This window comes from Rissa tridactyla, chromosome 2 (genome assembly GCF_028500815.1).
Source record: "Rissa tridactyla isolate bRisTri1 chromosome 2, bRisTri1.patW.cur.20221130, whole genome shotgun sequence".
Classification (NCBI taxonomy): Eukaryota; Metazoa; Chordata; class Aves; order Charadriiformes; family Laridae; genus Rissa; species Rissa tridactyla.
Window position 1 is genome coordinate 122036408 of NC_071467.1, and position 14315 is coordinate 122050722.

The 14315-nt window shown below is 36.4% G+C and overlaps 1 protein-coding gene across 2 annotated transcripts in view; it reads right to left on the minus strand.

Moving 5' to 3' along the window:
• The window catches only part of ANO10 (anoctamin 10), a 125234-nt gene that overhangs the window by 60796 nt on the left and 50123 nt on the right, over positions 1-14315 (minus strand). The gene's annotated exons all lie outside the window — the stretch shown is intronic.

The window sequence follows — 14315 nt, forward strand, 5'->3', positions numbered from 1 at the left end:
CTTTACAGCTGAGGAAGTCTCCAAATGAGAGAGAAAAAAAGATGTGGTATATCAGTCAGTCACTGAATGGAGGCAGTCTGACAAAATGTACTGAAAATTCCACTGAAGAGTTACTTAAATCTGAACAAAGCGCTAGGTCATAGGAGATAGGATGCTATTCCAAAGCAGGTGGATGGTGAAGTCTAGTAAACCACCCACTCTTAGGAATGAAAGGATAGTTAACAGCACCAGAAGGCCATATAGATTAATCAGAAGCACTGTCACCTCAGTAACCTCATGGCTCCATTTGGCCAAATGCAGTAAAATTCAGCCTTTCCACTCCTGACGCTATCATAGTGATATTAACTGGACACCAGTGGTTAACTGTGAAGAATTCATACGTTATTTTGACAATTTCAGTCATGTTTCTGTAAGTCAAGATCTTCACTCACCATCTGATACATCCCAAACGTTTGCACATGCAACTTAAAAGAAAATCAGGATGGATGCATTGTTTCCAAGCTTCTGGGATGAAATTATGAAACACTTCTTCTTCACGTACAATAAAATTACTGACTTCATTCACTTTCCCAAGATCTAAAGACCACTTGGCTTGCTGGATCTCCCTCATCATTGCCCACCTATGCAGGCTACTCTATTGCTGAGGAAATACCTGTCTTTTCTTGCTAAAAAGTGAACTTTTATCACACTAGTGCAAGTACCCCATCAGCAAACATTTAATCTTAGCATTACTGGTTCAGCAGCCCCTGGATTACATGGCTAAAGAAAACTCACTCAAATTCCAGAAAAGCAAACACACAAACAAAAGCCCACCTTCGCAGGGCCAAGGCCCAGATAACAAGAAATTCATTCTGATTAAAAACAATGAAGAGACAAAGGAATTTCAGGCAAAAGCAGTATTCTGAAATTGCTGAGTAAGTGTTCGGAGATAATTTTCTTGTCAGATGTGGTTCAGAAATTACAGATCAAAATAAATAACTTGCAGTACGCCCACACACTTCAATCTATTCTCCCTTTCGTCTGCTTGCTCTGTGAACTCCCAGTGCAGATGAGTGCAGTCGTATGTGCTTTTAAGTGACCCATTAAATTAGGAGTCTCCTACCTTTTCAGAAAATTTAGGTCAATTTACTAGTAAAACCCCCTTGGCCATTAGTATTTCCATTTTAGTATTTTCCCATCAACAAGTCAAATGCAAACATTTTAAGCTTCATTAGCCTTCAGCAATCCCAAATGCCAGTTTCTTGATTACCTACTAGGTTGTTGGATACTACTCCATCTCTTAAACTGGAAGAGGGATTACAGTATTACAAAATCACTTAGAACTTGCATCATAAAATAAACTATTCATACCATCTGTTATAAAAGAGCAAAACTGTTCTCCCTCCTCTATTGCTGAAAAAAAGATTGAGGTTAATGCACTTCCCCCATGCTGTGCAGAAAATCAGAAGAGCAGGCTACATTAAAACACTAAAATCTAAGGTTCCCCATTTCATGGCAATTCTAGCTTATCTTTTCAAGAACCTGGATGCACAACTACCCCAGCATATCAGTTTCACGTCCTAAGAATTCTAGGACTATTCCACTTGGGACTGCAAATAATTTTTTTTTAAACATTTCTATGTTATTAGCTATAACATTATTACTTCGGCGCCCAGGTAGTTCAGCTGGCATCCAGCCTCTGCATGTTTAAGACAGTTATTTCAAGTGCTTCAGGTCAATAAGCCAATACTACTGCACTCTTGTAAATGAGGCCAGGAGTTCTCCTGAGGTTTTACCAATAACTTCAGAAATATTAAATTATTCCTTTCGTGCTCTTTGTCTTACCTAACACCACAGATCCCACGGAAAAAAATAATAAATTTTCATTGTGTTCTAGGAGACTCTATGCATATAAAACTCTGAACACACATCCAGCTGGAAAATGAAACTCCTTCATTGCCATCTTATTTAGTGTTTGCAGAATGCAACAATTAGAATTTAGAAATAAATTAATTTTCATAACAAAATTAAAAACAGCAAGCTCACTACACAAATAGTAAAATAGTTTTAAATGGGTGTATTTCATTTTCTCATTGCATTATTTTCTAACGTAAATATTTTGACAGTGTGTTTAGGCCAAACTCCCTCTCTCTCCCACCACAGCTCAATTTCTGATAATGAGCACTGAGGTCATGAACACTGGATTAGAAAGCAACAGTAGGACCTTTCTTACAATAATGTGATGTATTTAAGCTCAAACAAAAATATTTAACAAAACAAAAAGAAATATAGAAGAACAAAATGAAGATAACAGGTAAAAATGTTGCCTCTATTCAAGTTCAATACAGAGTGGAAATTCCTTTTCGAATAGTTCCAGTCAGGTGCTCTGCTGGACAGACACTATAATGAAGGAGGAAAAGAAGGGTCTTACAGTCAAAGCAAAGACTTACTCTGGGCTTACTCCACTCTCTGCTCATCCACTTCCACAAAATTTGGAAATACTACACATATTTTTTTTCTGTAAATGGAGCTCTTAGCGAGTTTATACGACACTGCAAAGTTATTTCTCATTTACAATGTAAGATTCATGGATGAAGAAAATTTGTAAATAAGAGGAAAAAATTGAAAGATTTCATGGGCCAGAAAGTTCAAAGGAAAAAAAATCTACAATTCCGCATTAAATTATCAGAGGAAAAAAAAGCATTATGGCTTTTCTTTTAACAGATGATTGAAGAACTAAATTCTAATTAAGTTACTTTAAGACTTCAGTATGCATTTTTCAATATGATAAAAACCAGTAAAAGCTAATAAAAATATTTAAGTTTTCAATTATAGGCACAGGGAAAAAAATGCGAGGTAAAGCTTAAGAGAAGCAAACATCTCATTTTCTCACCCATGCACTGTCCCCAAAAGATAGATTTTTTTTTTTAAGATCTACCTACTCTACCATAAGAAAAACAAGTGTAACCACAGCCTTACCCATGTCACAGTTGTACACAAGTGTCACAGATATATTACAAGCAACTCTACATGACCTCAGTGCAAGCTTCAAGGATATAATATCCAGAAGGCATCTCCCCTTAAAAAGTACGCAGCCACTTTAAAATCTTGCTTTTTACTATGGCTGCATATTCAGTTTGTTTATGCACAGGCAGTTCTCAGAGAACTATGAGTACAACATCAGGTGATGATAAAATGCAGAGCTATAATGCTGTTTACAGTGACTATACATGAATCAAACCATGGCTTTATCCAAGCGTGACAGAATTCCTATGAGATAGAAGGTGCTCAGAGAACCAGCACACTCTTCCAATGAGTAAACACCTTTCTGTCTGTCCTAATCTCTACAATAAACACCAATCAATAATTCTAGGCTCTCTTCTTCATGCAGTATGACACATAATTCCGAAAAGATAACTGTGATTCTTTTGACAGAAAAAAAGATGATGCAAAACAAACAGCTAATATCAGCCTTCCTGTAGGATCAAGCCAGAATGCTCACATATTGTAAATGAAAGCTTTTTTCCAATCTAAACTCATAAGTGGCTACGTGCAAAGCCTCTAACGTATAAACTCTATCTTGAAAAATGTTTTTGTTTTTATCCATCACACTTAAATAGTGTTGAACAAACACCCCTCAAGGCTAAAAAATAAATTATCCAGGTATATACATATTGAAACTATGTGGATCTAACACACATGGACCTTCTGCTTTACCTGAACTATAGCAATGCGCAGCACTCTGTCTTATTCATTGTACTACTTATAAAGTGTTTTAATAAGGAGGTTTAATGAAGTTTAAGAAAAACAGAACAGAATATTTTTACTTTCAAATGTACTGATGCTCCCAAGACTTCAGTACTGTACCCCTTGCTTTAAAATCTTCAAAAGGTCCCTTATTTGTTAAACTTCTAAAGACAATGTTGATGAGTGCATGAAGTACATGTCTGTAAGGAAATTTATCAGGTATCAATAAAAAAGCACCAATCACATTACCACTGTTAACAACAAACAACTCAATGACAGTTTTTTAGATCAAAGTTACTAAAAAGTTTGGTAGAAATCAACTTTCTCCTATGGCAGCAATCTACTAAGAGCTTTCAAAAAAATTATACATGCGCAGCATACAGAACTATATTGCTCTAGCCTTTTACTGTTTTGATAAATGTAATTTAAGCTCTCCCTCACAAGATTTTTGAAGCATTAACTTGTCATTTGAATACAGCCATAAGACTGAATTATTTCCAAGGTAGTTGTTCAGACTTAGTCAGTGTTTAATGGTAAACAGGCAACTCAAACATTTTTATTTTTTTTTAATGTGGTACATCCCCTTTAATGATAAAGCTAAACATGTTCCCTCAGTAGTGACAAATGCTAACAAAAGAAACCATCTTAGGACAGCAAAGCAACTTCTGAACCCGGCTATAAATAAGTTCCTGTAACCTGGATACCAGAGCACTAACACATGCACAGTCTAAACCCTTTTTTCTCTCCTTCAAAAAAAAGGGGGTGGGCGGGGAGTGGAGGAAGAGCATATGTTGCTCAGGTTATTTGACTGTGTATTACAGAATGAATCATTTTGTCTATTGTTCATTTTAATGTTGAGTTATTTCCCCAGTTTGAGACAGTAAACTGAATGCTTTTTGGTTAAAGGATGTTTCATTTCTATTTAAATTCTGCCAATCTGTGGGGCAAAATTTTTTCATCCTCTTCCAGAGGATCTGAGAATAGAGGCATTGTTTTTCCTACTTATTTAAACAATTGCAGGTATTTATAATCTTATTTATCACCAAGAAAAACACAACCAAAAAACCCCAAAACCAAACACCTTAAAAGAATATAACACAGGTCAGAACTACATACCACAGCCAGAAGTTATTTCAGTCCTCCTGACCTTGTCTTCACTGCAGGTAAAAAAAAAAAAAAAAAAACCACAACAAAAAACAACAACAAAAAAACCCTCTGTGCTCAAGCAAATCAATCAAAGGTAACATCCTCCTGAAAACAGAGTAGCTTTTGGTCAGTTAGGATAAAATGAATGAGCTCATCTGAATTATGCAAAGACCAGATCTTCATCTTAAGACCTTCTCAGCTGATTGTGGGAAATCATTACAGCATGAGCTCACATGGCACATCCCATCCACACATACATAGTGTTGATTCAGGTGTTTTGCAGCCATTATCAGCACCTTTCAGTTCAAGAAACTGGGGCCGTGAGCCAGTTCAAGTGACTGACGCTTTCCAAGACGACGATAACCAATGAGAGATATGGTAGTCCTGGACTCCTAAGGTTGCTTACTGTAGCAAATCAACATTAATAGGATGAAGACCAAGAACCTAATTATTTTGCACACTATTTTTTGCAATTCACTTTCTGCCCCATCATGTATGCTTCTGTAACAGGATTCATTAAGCCCAGGTGCCAGCACACTGCCTCTCCTGAAGCAATGGCATCACTTTTTCCTTGTGTTCACTAATGTGCCTTACCAACTTTCCCTCCTGTTCCTCTCATGAAGTTCCTGTCTTCCCTTCTCTGGAAGCACACAAACAAATCATTGTTCCTTTCAGGCTAGGTAAACCGCAAGCATTCCCCTTCATCAGAAACTGAAAGACTAATCCCTACTAGACATGATATATATTGTCACCATTTATTGGGTCTATTTTACAAGATTACGGGTTAGCAAAGCCAAACAAAAATTAATACCCCACCAATTAACACCAATGGGGGTAATAAGGATTTTTTATTTATTTATTTTCTGAGCAGCTCTTCCATGTTATGTTTTGGTTTTTCAAATCTTTATTTTAAAGAAAAGAAACAGTGAGCAATTTGAATACAAAGTCAGCAGGCCAGGCACTCATGGCCCGCACTCAGGAGATCAGGTGTTCTGGTTAACCACTCACCAAATGGGAAATGCTTAATTCATAGTCCTAACAACACCTACTGCTCTTCAAGTAAAAAATTGCCCTGCCAGACACATCCACTTTACAGTCCATTAACTAAGAAGTTCTGCATTTCGAGGACAGGAAAGAAAAAAAGAGACAAAAAAAGGGAGAGAAGAGTCCTTCCCAAGACGTATTTCCTAACTATAACAATATCCTATGCTAATACACATATACTCATCCATCATATTGTGTTTGATATTCTACTGCAATCCCAAACTCATCTGAAGGTTTCATGTTACACCTGATCCTTGAAATTAGTAACATCTGTACGGTATGCAGCAGTCCACTGATATTTTTTGGTAGCAGAATCAAAACCTTTACCCTTGATGAAACCAAGCTAGAATTCACAGATTTTCATGAAAGTGAAACCATACAAAAGAATTATTGGAGCTACAGAAGTATGACCTCTTCATAAAAGAGATATTTTTTTTTTAAACCAATTCAAAAGCTAATGACACAATCTCCTGGAATAGTCTTGGCTGAAAAAAGGGGCTGGGCTTTGTTCAGGGAAGCTGCAGGGAAAGGATCTTTTATTCCACTGGAGAATTGCATTACAATAATTATCATGCGTTTACCAGCAAACCAAAATGTTCCTCATAAGAATTAGCATCTACCATCTCCTTTAATTTCATTCTTTTGTAATGGAGAGGTAAATATACATACTATGGCCTTCTGAAAACAAATCCTTGATATGCTATTAACAGAGAATAGTCTTTATGAATTATTACACAAAGTGTTTGTCGTGGTTTAACCCCAGCCAACAACTAAGCACCACACAGCTGCTCGCTCACTCACTCTCCCCCCAGCAGGATGGGGGGAAGACAACTGGAAGGGGGAGAGTGAGAAAACTCATGGGTTGAGATAAGAACAGTTTAATAATTGAAATAAAAGAAAATAAAGTCATAATAATAGATAGTAATGAAAAGAAAATGACAAAGAGAAATAAAACCCAAGAAAGACAAGTGATGCAAATGAAAACAACTGCTCATCACCAACTGACCGATGCCCAGCCAGTCCCCGGGCAGTGACACCCCTGCTAACCTTCCTCCCAGCTTTATTGCCATCATATGGTATGCAACATCCCTTTGGTCAGTTGGGGTCAGCTGTCCCACCTGTGTCTCCTCCCAGATTTTTTTGCACCCCCAGCCTACCCGTCGTCGGAGTGGTGTGAGGAGCAGAAAAGTCCTTGACTCTGCGTAAGCACTGCTGAATAGTAACAAAAACATCCCTGTGTTACCAACACTGTTTCCAGCACAAATCCAAAACACAGCCCCATACTAGCCCCTAAGACAAAAATTAACTCTGCTCCAGCCAAAACCAGCACAGGGTTACATATTATTGTTATAGATGCTTCGTGACACAAGTCTTGTAACATTAAAGAGGGGGGATCAAACAACTACAGAAATGCATGCATGAGATATAATCTACTGAGTTCTTTCGGAATTTATTTGTGCACACAGGTGTCAGCCACCTGAAACTATTTTAGAAGTCCACATTTCAAAATACTGTTTCAGTTTTACTTCCTCTCACTATGAATGGTATTAATGCTATTGGGACTTTTTTTTTTTTAAAAAAAAAAAAAAAAAAAAGAGAGAGTTTCAGGCTGGCATCAGAAGTTACTTTAAATTTATAAGAGTGCCTCTCGTGCATCCATGTCTAACATGTCTAAGAGGAAACGTTGTCAGTCAAGTCTGACTAGCAGCCATACAGGTCATGAAAGGAGTTGAGTAATCAAACAGTGTGAACAGAGTTATTGTCTTTCAAAAATAATACAGTGCAGCAGGTTTTAAAACAACAAAGCAAGTAAGGTGTATGTAAAATCATAAGGGAAAACATACCAGACTGATGGAGAACAGAAACATCTACATACTTTAATCTTGGAAAAATATTTAAGAAGCTGAAGGTCCCTTTCTTCCTTCAGAAAGACAAAACAAACCCATTACAATAGGGAATGACTGCTTGTTTTCTTTTGCTGCTCCAGTAGTTATAAATGCCACGTCTAAGGCACTGCTGCTACTGCTTTGTTCCCATGAAGTGACAGCTGAGAAAAATGATGATGCTAGAGATATGCGTTAGGAATATAGAAATAGGTGAGAGCCAATTGATTCCCGCAGACAAAAGTCTAGACATTTCATTTAACAAGTGCTTCCCCCCTTCCCTTTCCTTAAATTCAGCAACCCACCAAACCTACAGTCTTACCAAATAATACCTCATACAGTCTGCTTCTGGAATCTTTTGGTAAATAATGGTGCAGACATTATTACAGCGTAAACGCACTCGGCAGCTTTAACAGCAGCATTGATCTCACTGTCATAAAAGAGACTAGTCCAAGGTTTCTGAGCCTACTGGGACACCAAACAGTCACCTCCAGACGGTCCTGCTTTGTGTGCACAGAATAAATTGAACTATTCACAATGTCATATTTGTTATCTTTTTAACAAGAAATTGTAGTGAAAAAACATAGTGAAAGAAAGTGATAGCAAACATAGCTACCATACAATACATAAAGAGTAACTTTCTTGAGAAGTTGCCCATTATAGTAGTTCTAAAATTTTTAGTAGTTTTAACATACTATATAAGAGCTTTTGAACAATGCTGAAATGCCTGTTGCATTTTTAGGAATTTGGTTATGTTGGCACATATACCTGCTACTACAAAACCCCATGCAACAAAGGAAAAGGGGTTAAGCTATTTCTTTTAAGAGACAGAAAAAAAAAATCCTTTTTTTTCCTTCTTCTAAACACAAGTCAAAAGGCCAGCCTACAATTACCTGTGTATTACAAAGATGCTTATTTAATTCATATCCAAAGGACATGGTTTCACATCCATAAATAACGTGTTCTTGTAGAGTGTTGACATTAAACTAAACTGAAAAGAATTAGCATGTAACAGAAATAGAGCATCAAAACTATGGTGCATTGATGCTGTGAGCATTCTGCTAGTTGTCAGTGATGAACCTGCGGTGTTTTTTTTGCTTGCTTTCTGGGGCTTTGGGGCAAGCTTTCCCTGCCCCGCACCACAGTATAATTATTTCAATTGCTCCTGAGAAAATAAGAGGATCTCAACGATGGATAAATTTATGCTGACAATTTCCAGCCATTTCTGGTTTTGTTGTGTTTCTATTGACTTTCTAATAATCCACTTCAATACAAATGTAGTCTTGTTTTTAGCAGCTTTCCAAGTTATCATAAAGTACAAAATTACAAAACCCAAAAATGCTGTAGATTATACAATGGCATGTTAAGAGAGGCTGAACTATTTGAACTGAAATCAAGGACTACTTGTCAACAGTACTCTGCATTCAGTAACTACATCAGTAATTTCTAACAGAGTCCCACAGTCACTAGAAAGCACAGTTATATTATACTTATAAAGGTAAACTTGGTGTGGCCATCACAATAGTAAGTACCTACAGATAATAAAGAATTAATTCCACTCCATAAGCTACACCCAATCTCAAACCCCTTTGTATGCAAATTCATGAATCCCAAAAGGAATGAGGAGAAGACTGTCTTTGTTATGGTGGTCTCTATTATTAGGCCAGGTCTTGTTTTTGCAACTGAGCCATTTTGTTTTTCACGTATTTACAATCACAACTACATTTCCTGAATGTCTTCATTCCTGAGTAACGCGTTTGTTTTTATGACACATCACATAACTAAAAAAGATCAGAAAGAATGAGTATACAAATAAAACTACCCCAAGAAGGATCTGATATACAGACACAGAAATGACACAGAAGGTTTACTCCGTCACCGCCTGTTTTATGCCTGAGTCATAAGTTCTTGTCAACACTAACAATCAACAATTAGTGCCAATGAACTTGCATTGGCATAAAATGTATCACATTAAGCGGATATTGGTTCTTGAAGACATTATAAGACTCGGTTGATAAAAAGCAACAATTTTGATGTAGTATACTTACAGCTTCTGAAAACGTGTGACTTGATTTTATACAACATTTTGATTAAATACACACACCACCATGATATAAATTAAATAGGCTTAAAAAAGAGACGCATGATAGAGCTCAAGTATACCATCCTAGTGTGGTTGCACCTTTTCTGCAGCAGCACAAGAACCATCCCATAACCGCTCAGTACCTATCAGAATATTCAGCTGTTGATGATTTGGAAGAGAAGTGAAATAATTTCTGGAAAAAAACTATGGTGCCTAAGCAGCGATAAATTCTGAAGAAACCAAGGTGCTGATGCCAAGGTACTACATCTCTTCACTGACTGCATACAACCGAGAAATAAACGTTTCAGAGCAACTAAGTGAAATGCTGCATCTACAAATGTTCACAAAGATCAGGTACAGAATGAGGGATCACTGTCCTCAGAAGCAGTAGCTCAAAAAAGAGACTTGGGTACCGACTAATCATCATTTGAATGTTATTCCTTGGACAGCATAGCGATATTGTACTTGACCTGGTAAACAAAGGAATCTGGAGAAGACAGGAAACAAAATTACTTTGCCTCTGGAACTGATGAGACTCACACTGGAAAAGCATAGGAAGTCTAGTGTTCCCTGCTTCAAGAACAATGCCGAAAAAATGGGAAAAGCTCGCAGAAGGAGAACGCCATATGCATGATTAAAGAATCACAGTGACAAAGAAGCCTTTATTTACCACGAAGAAAATTAAAGGTTAATTTGATTAAAGTATGCAAATGAGACATCAAAGGTAACAGAAGGGTCCTAAACTTCAGGAGGCAAAGAAGAATGAATTACAAGAAATTGAAGGTAGTCAAATGCAAAATAAGTGATTTTTCTTTTCTTAAATGGCAAGGATGATTTATGGTTGAAACAAAGTACCAAGGGTCACAATTTCTGCAACTTGTGTACAAGAAGGCATCATTTTCAGTAAGTGGTTTTAAAAAAATAAATATATAAATACTACGAGCTCAAGTTTTTAAAAAGCAAGAACTGAAAATACATGATCATGGAAGTCACGTCGGTGGTAAGACAACTTCAGTGGTTTTCTGGCTTTAAAACCTGGTATCTTCAGAAATATTCAATACAAATGAACTACAGCTCCCTGAACAATAGTTTCTTATGTGCATAAAGCATTCTATGCAAATATACCCATTTTCAATGTACACCTACATCCTTGTGCATGGTACTTTCACAAGTGCAAATGTCATTTGGCAATCTTGCAGCTGATATCAGGGAAGATGCTCTTATGATCACTAGTCTTATAGTCTAGCCTGTTTATAATGCGATAAACTGTTTAAACCATTAAGTTTTAGACTGCTTTATAAACAATACTTACAAAAATATTCTTCAGAAGCTGGCCAACATAAGGCAAAGAACTAATTTTAAACCAAGAATAACTCAAAAAGTAACATCTTTAGCACAACTTGAACTGACATTTTGAAAAACACCCAGTAAAGTGTTCATCTGTGTATCACATACTCACTGAAAGTCAGATTTAAGAGCTTGTGTTACACATGAAATTGAGTCTCAAAGGACTAAACCAAGAAAAACACCGATTATTCAATTTCCTGTCCAGTAATCTCATTTTACTTCTAATATACTTGAAATCTACTGTAACTCCACTATGTCAGCATACCAAATACTGCATACTCATTCTACTCACCACATATGCTCTACGAACAGCATCAACAGAAAATTAAAACTGCAAAACTGCATGATTTCTTTTTTCAGGCAAGATTTTCCATAACAGTGAAAAAATGTTTGTAATTTTACTGTAATAGCAAAGGAACTTTCTTTCATTTTATTAGCTGGAAATGTCTAGTCAGATTAGCATATCATTAACTAAAGAATTAGCCAAATGTATAAAGCCTATGGTTTTTCTTACTTCAAAGTGAAGAATAATAAAAAATAATAAATAAAAAAGCAACAGTTAAGAACCATAAAAATAATAATAAGAAGAAACGCCTATCATCAAATCATCTAATTAACACTGAAAAAAACTGTCTTTTCTCTGACATGGGAAGCAGTGAGAACAGACTGAAAATAATGGCAGTAGAAAGGAACCACCTTGATAGTAGCAAAATGAACAAACAGGCCAAGAATTCAGAGTCTCTCCTAGTAAAGGACCACAAAAGAAGTTTAGGATTTCACTTATGTTTTACAATCAATTTTTGAATAAGATACAGGACCTAGTGATATTGTTATCATAAATTAAGTCTGATGATGCAGAATTTTGTTTGCTATTTAGAGAAGAAAAAAAGCTGACCGTGTGCTGGGAAAAGCCACTTCTTCAGATGAAGTATATTTTCAGTCAAATCTCAAGAATGTTGTAGCACCCAACAGCAACATTTCAGAGATTTATTTTGAAATAGGCAGTTGTTGAATAATGGAAATGAAGGGATTTTTTTATTGCCCAGCTTTGTTCCTGCTTATCACCCCCAAAATGAATCAAGCTTCTCAATGCATTTGTAAAGAAAAACTTCAAAGAAAGGACATCAAATCTCCAGAGAGCACTCATAGGGAAGATAAAACACTTCATATAACGAACTGTGAGGTTGAGCATAGGTAGCCACCTTTTACTAAGGGCCTGAATACCAAGGAAAAGTAAGAAAGGAAGACAAATTTATCCAACCATTCAAGAAGATTTCAATCTCCAGCAGATATCATATAGCCCTTGTAAAATGAAATTAACTTGGAAGGGCTTAGAGAATGATCTAAACTCAAATTCCACCTGTTCACATAACATTAACATACACCCCAAAAAAAATAAAGTATCATGGATTGCGTATGTAGGATTTAAGGGGGCTAACATAAGAAAACATCTAACGTTATCATATAGCTTAATGTCATTAATATGCTGCTGTACAATAAATATTTAGGTGTACCCTTAAGTTATTTTAACAAGCAAAGAGATCTGACATTTCCCAATATTCTTCTGAACTTCTGTAAGTAAAATATGCAATAAAGGATGTTTTCAAGGAGGAGGCAAATGTGAGTGGATAAGCACCTATAAAGCACCTAGGATGCTTGAAAAGGCATGAAATTAAGAAGACATCCTTGTTAATTCCCTAATGAAGAGAAGTGGTATACTCCCATTCTGGGATTAACTGTCAAGCAGGGCAAGCTAGCTGCTTAAGAGACCTAAGAACCGAAATAATGGAAGTGTAACCAGTTAAGAGAAAAGGATGCTAACATCTCCCTACTTTAGAATGAGAACAACTCGTGAGACATCCAGAAGTATGTCTCAATATGCAATCAGAGAGGAAAAAAGGAAAGTGAAAAGACTGGAACTCCCTACCGGAATTCAGGTGGTATTACATGCAGCTATAATTGGTGAAGCGATTTTATTTTTAACTTGAGAAACGTGACTCTGTTGTCAGAGATGAATTCAAGATCCTGACAGCAATCAAGAATAGGAACTAAAGCATCTGTGAATGAAAATTATAATTTGCAAATGCTGCTTCCATTAACAGCCTATTCTGTAGATAGAAACTTTTTGCGAAAGACTTGAAATTTGCATAAAGCCATCCAGGATCCTCCTTAAAATGACTATGGAAAACTGAGCTACCTTTTCTTTTCAGAAGTGGGTGATTAAGCCTGAGCCATTCATTCTGTTCTATATTAAAAGTGACATTACACAACCGTAAAGGGCTTGCCATGTTCACTTTGAAAACAGGAAAGTAACGCAACCACCTTCATGGGAGTAAATAATTAATAGAAGAACAGCTTTAGCCTATCTCTTCCATTCTTCTTGGTTTAGTGGAAGGAGGATCATTGAAAACACCTTAAAAGTATTTGACATATGAAGTGTCACAGTATCACTATGATGTAAGTAAAGATAATTGCCCAGGAAGAAAATTAAGCCATAGGGATAAGTCTCTCAACGTGGGCACTGTGGAGTGCTCCACTTTCAGGTTCATGCCATTCTGTGCTATTCCTCATCTGTACTTCTCTCAGAACTCAAGAACAGGTTTATGGAATAGACCAGTCATAGAAAACAGTGTAAAAGGAGACAGCACAAAATGATTTAACATCTGAAACTGTTGCACCTTTTGGAGATACTTTTATTGCAAATTTCCAGAGGTTAGCCCATGTAATCATTATGCACTATTTAAATAAACTATTATTACTTTTCCATCTGGATTAGAACTCAGTCTCATTTTCTTACACAGCTGTAAAAAAATTGTAAGATTATCTGTTTAGTTTTTTCTTGCAAGTATTTTCCGTATGTTCATTAATTCTATCCTTCAAAAATTTTAGGTTGTTTTATTACCATTTCATAAAACATAACTAGCAGCAATGCAAGAAATCAATCTAAGGCAAGCATAAATTACTTGTTACATAACGCCAGCAGTTTATCTGGATTAGCAGTGCATTGTAAACACGCACTGAAGTCACAGAACATAAAGACACTGTGGTATTTTCTGTACCATTTCCTTCTAAGAAATCACCAGCCT